Genomic DNA, 5,465 nt, shown 5'->3' with positions numbered 1-5,465 from the left:
TTCTTCATGCAAAACGGGTTCGGCCAGAGAGAGAGAGAGAGAGAGAGAGAGAGAGAGAGAGAGAGAGAGAGAGAGAGAGAGAGAGAGAGAGAGAGAGAGAGAGAGAGAGAGAGAGAGAGAGAGAGAGAGAGAGAGAGAGAGAGAAGAGATAACCGAATGTAAAACCCAACATGCAATTACTTCTGTGTCTTCCCTTCACACCAAGCTTCACCAATCCGAGCCATCCATCTTGACTTACACTCCAAGAAGAATTCCTAGGCCTTGATACGTTCTTGATGCATGACAGCTCCTCGTACTCCACTTTTGCTTCCTCTTTCACGTAGCCTCCTTAGCTACCTTCTGTGATGAGTGAACACAAAGCAGAAACGAGCCATGCCTCTGAGATCTTCTTCCTCTGACCGAGATCATCTTCTTTTATTCTTGGTATGGAGAGCATGAGCTTACTTCACCAAATCTTACCCCTTTTTGGTGAAGATCTCAGCCACAGCATACTTTTTATTTTCTTTTTCTTGGTGCCATCATTACAATGGTTTCTAGCTTGCTTCTAGCTTCCACTTCTTTACCCTGATATCTTGCAAAATCTTCCATGCCTTTCTCTGTGAAGTGACCGAATGCAAGAAAAGAGATGAGAGAGAAGAAAGAAAACTTTTAATGGATTTGAATGAAGAAATCAAAATGAATTAATTCACTTTCCCTTTTTTTTGCTTTAGGTAGCGTGTAGCATTGATGATAACAATCAAATCAATTGCTAATTTCTCTCTCATGGTTCCATACAATTAATGATAATTGAATAAGTTTGAAATCCATCACATGATGGAAATGAGATCCATTTGAAAGCATTCCTTACTTTCTCTCTATTTGTTTTCGGACCAAGCAAGCAAGTGTCTAGCAAAAATTAATTTGGGCTAATAATAATAATTAAATTTGGCCCAACATTATAATAATAATTCAGCCACTCATCATATATTTTTGCATCAAGGTTGATAATTAACCAATTGGACTTATTTCCACAATATGCTGGCTCAACTAATTCAAGCATTGCTTTAGCCAAAATAATTAAAATATTTTGTTCCAAGGATGAGTTTTAGCATTTCATTGGGCTTGTTATTTTTCTTTTCGGCCCAACACAAATCTGCACAAACAAAATTATTAATTTAGCAATTATAAATATGAAGATCTAATTAATAATTTTGTAATTATTTATTCTAATAATGTTTGATCATCATCAATTTAACTTGGAATTTTCCAAACTCATCATTTTTCATAGTAGGAATAATTTTTGGTGATAATTATGTGAAATTTATAGATAAAAATTAATAGATAATTTGATATATTTAACTAAATTATTATCTAATAGTTTAACTATTAACTTTATATAAAAATAACTTTACCTAAATTTCCAATATAATTTCCTTCCTATTCCAATTCCATGGATATATAACTCATTGATCTTGATGGAAATTATTGTATTCAATAAAAACTATATTAGATTTAGTATATTAAGATAAATAAAGTTAATATTTTTTAATTATCTCGTATAATAACACATTACAAATTAAGTCAAAACACTAAATCATTAAATATTGATTAAAGTACGTAATATACTTTTAAAAATAAAATAAATATTTTGATGTTACACAATTTCCATTTGAAGCACATTTTAAACATGTATTTTATCGTAAAAGAAAATGTTGTTACAAATAATAACTCCATTTCAAACACCTAATAATTCAAGAAAATTAGAATAAATTTTTATTAAATTAATTAATATACAAATAATTATTTATGAGGTAAAAATCTCCAAATTAAGGGATAGTAAAATGCTTAGAGTACTATTTTTCCTTCTCGCAAAACTTAGAACTTTTTATTTAAATAAAATAAATTATGTTAAATTGATTAGATTCTCCTAAATCAAATTTTAAAACGTGAATACTCTCTTCTTACTATTATATAAATTATCCTAGGGACATGAAAGTTATATAACATGATATGCATACATGGGCCATTAGAGTAAGGAGTAAATTGTGCTAGGGTAAAAAAATTTAGAGTTGGCTATAAATCGTCCTAGTGGATTTAAGGTGTTTTGAGGCTAACACACCTAGGTGGCACAATTTATAGGTAGTACGTAATCCTAAGCCTTATAGAGTGATTTATGCTCAATTTCAGTAACCCTCAAAGTTCAGTCACAATTTATTCTCAATCCTAAGAAGGTTAGAACGATTTATGATGACAAATTTTCTATAAATAAACGAGTGTGGTGTCAAACGAAGCACATTTGAAGTTTATTGAGTTTTGAGAGAGATGAGTGACACTATATTTTTGTTAGTTTATCACCGAGAAATAATTGATGAAAACACAAGTGAGGTGTCACATTCTTTAGTAAAAAGCATATTAGTGTTTTTGTAAATCCGTTAACAACTTTGATGGAATTACAGAATAATATATTACAAAAGGCGGGAAAATATGGAAAGAAATGTGTGAAACAATTATTTTTTCGAATTCCTATCTCACTGAGGCAAGGTTATGTTAAGCTTGGAAAGTACGAGATGCTTGGTGATGATGACATGTGAGTTATATTTCACAGCCAAGCAAGATTTTTTGACTTAGGCGCTATGAAGTTGTTTGCCAGAATGGTTGATGTAGAGGGTAGCTCTAGTGGATCCGCTCCGAATCCGTCAACTGGCATCATAGAAAGGAGCTCTAGTGCCATTCCAGCTGGGCAACCGATGACTCTCTTTGTTTCATCTCCATTATTTGCGGCTGATTTGCCTATTCAGGCAGATGACTTAAGTGATGGGCGTACCTTTGAAGAGCTCGCAGTTCCAATAGGAGCAGCATCTTTAGTAGACGGTGCACCGACATTCATGGAAGTAAGAGAGAGAGATCCATTTACAGAGGCTATAGGCAATGATGGGTCGGATTCAGAGTCATCGATTATTGGTGATGGAAGCTGGCAAGGAAGGCACCACACGTGCCGAGGGAGCACAAACCCAGGCAAGTAGTCAGACACAGCAGTACCCTTGACACTTTTCAACTTTGGACCTTGATGCAATGAATCAACTTGCATTTTCAGATCAGCAACACCCTATTATTCACGAAGATAGGCCTAGTATGATTGGCATGGACGAGTTTAAAATCAGGCAACGGTTTGAAACCAAAGAGGAAGTTGTACTAACAGTCAAGAGTTATAATATTTATCGTGGTGTAGAGTATAAAGTGTTTGAGTTTGACTAATTGAAGTATCATGAAAAGTATGTACAATTTGGAAATGGATGTAACTGGCTGATACATATGACTATGCGGCAGAAGAAAGGCTACTAAGAAGTTAAAAAGTACAACGGACCATACGTATGTCTAGAAACAGAGATATCGAGGGATCACAGCTCGATTATCATGTCATCTGTACTTCAATTCTATCGTTGGTCATGGCGGATGCATTAATTTTCGTTAAGGTATTGCAGAATACGATGTTGTCAAAGATTGGTTTCAAGCCCAGCTATAGGAAGGTGTGGATGGCCAAGCAGAAGGCGATTGCTCAGATATATGGAGACCAGAAGGAGTCTTACAACCAGATACCAAGGTGGATCATCGGGGTTTAGTTTTATATGCCGGGCACTATAGCAGTGTTGCATACTTCACCAGTGAGGGCAGATAATACGGTAGATGGAACGAAAATTTTCTTTCATCGATTATTTTGGATGTTTCCTCTGTGTGTTGGGAAATTCAAGTATTGCAAGCTACTGATATCTATCGTACTCATTTATATGGGAAGTATAAGGGTACTATGCTAATGGAGATTGCACAAGATGAAAACTCCAATATTTTCCCAGTTGCATTCGGGTTAGTCGAGGACGAGAACACAGATTCGTGGAAGTTTTTTCAAAATCACCTTCATCAGTACGTGACTCTCCAGCCCGGCATTTTAGTGATCTTTGACCGGCATAATGCCATCAAGGCTACCCTAGTTGCGGAAGATGGTGGGTGGCTCCATCAATAGCATACAGTGCATTCTGTGCACAATACATCGCTACTAACTTCACTCTAAACTTCAAGTCTAAGGATGCCCGGAAGAATCCTCGTGAATGCCGCATATGCGAAGACTGAGGAGAAGCATCAGTATTACATGGACATCATGAGGAAGGAAGACCCTGCCATGGTTGATTGGTGTGACAAGATTGGATTGGAGTTATCGACTCAATATCGGGATGGAGGTTGTCGATATGGGAAGATGACAGCAAACATTTCTGAGTGTATTAATACCATGCTGAAGGAAACACGTAAGCTACCGGTGGGCGAATACCTCAGAAAATCATCAGGTCGTTCCTTTCTGGAATGTGCTGAACTCCCCCAAGTTGGGATAAAACCTTATCAACCTGATGCCACTCAATTGAGGCAAACTAGATCAATGCAGTTGTCGGCTTCCACAATAGCATGTTATCAGGCCTTAGAATAACAGGATGGACTACTTGGATAACCTTAAGATCATTGTATGGCATCCAAATGAACTGCTGATGTGAGGATTATCGTCGGCTTATAATTTCTTCTCAATAAAAGAAATTACTTCGCTGCAAGTATAGATCCAAACCGACAAATAACCCCCAATCAAAGTTTAATTTTGGCTGTCACAAGTTCAACCCAATAAAAATATCCAAGAGTATTACTCCTGGGTCATTCTCCCTAAAAATTATAATCGAATGCTCAATTATTGGTTATGAGGTTCACAGGGTGGGTTGATAATAAAGATGCAAGAATTTAAATGACAAAAAATTTAAAGGACAATAAAATTAAATCAACAATTAAAGATAACAATTACTAAAAAGAGGTATTTATGGTAATGATTGAGAGTCTATGTTTTCTATCCTAGTCATTAATTATAATACAATAGTTATCAAGAGTTAAGCCTATTACGTTATCTCCACATCGGAAGAAAGTCTAATATGCCTAGTTAACCTTAATCCATAAGTAATTTCAATGGAAACAAGATCAACTAACAACTCTAGATCACCAATCTAAATTGGGTGTTAATAACTCAAGATTGCCTAGTTTCTCTTTCCAAGCCAAGAATGCTCAAAATCTACTCTAAAATTCAACCAAACATTTTATCAAACACTTGGAAGGCATAAAAGGAAAATAAGGTAAAATTGCAAGAAATATAAATTCTACAACTACCTAAAGTAAGAAAATAGCAATAGAAACTCAATTTAACAATAAAGAAACATAAAGCATAAATTGCATTGATGGAAATTGAAATTAACAAGAGTGTTCACAAACTAAAAAGAGATATAAAAAGGAAAATTAACAAGAAGAAATAAGAGAATTAAACTACTAAAGTATGAAAATGTAATTAAAACTACACTAAAACAAGAATTAAAGAGGGAAATTAAACTAAGAACCTTAATTCTAGAGAGAAGAAGGAGCTTCTCTCTCTAGAAAACTACCCTAAGACATGTTTCTACACTACACTA

Source organism: Arachis stenosperma, chromosome 4, assembly GCF_014773155.1.
Source record: "Arachis stenosperma cultivar V10309 chromosome 4, arast.V10309.gnm1.PFL2, whole genome shotgun sequence".
Lineage (NCBI taxonomy): Eukaryota > Viridiplantae > Streptophyta > Magnoliopsida > Fabales > Fabaceae > Arachis > Arachis stenosperma.
The sequence above is the reverse complement of the archived record's forward strand: the minus strand, read 5'-3'. Positions refer to the sequence as shown.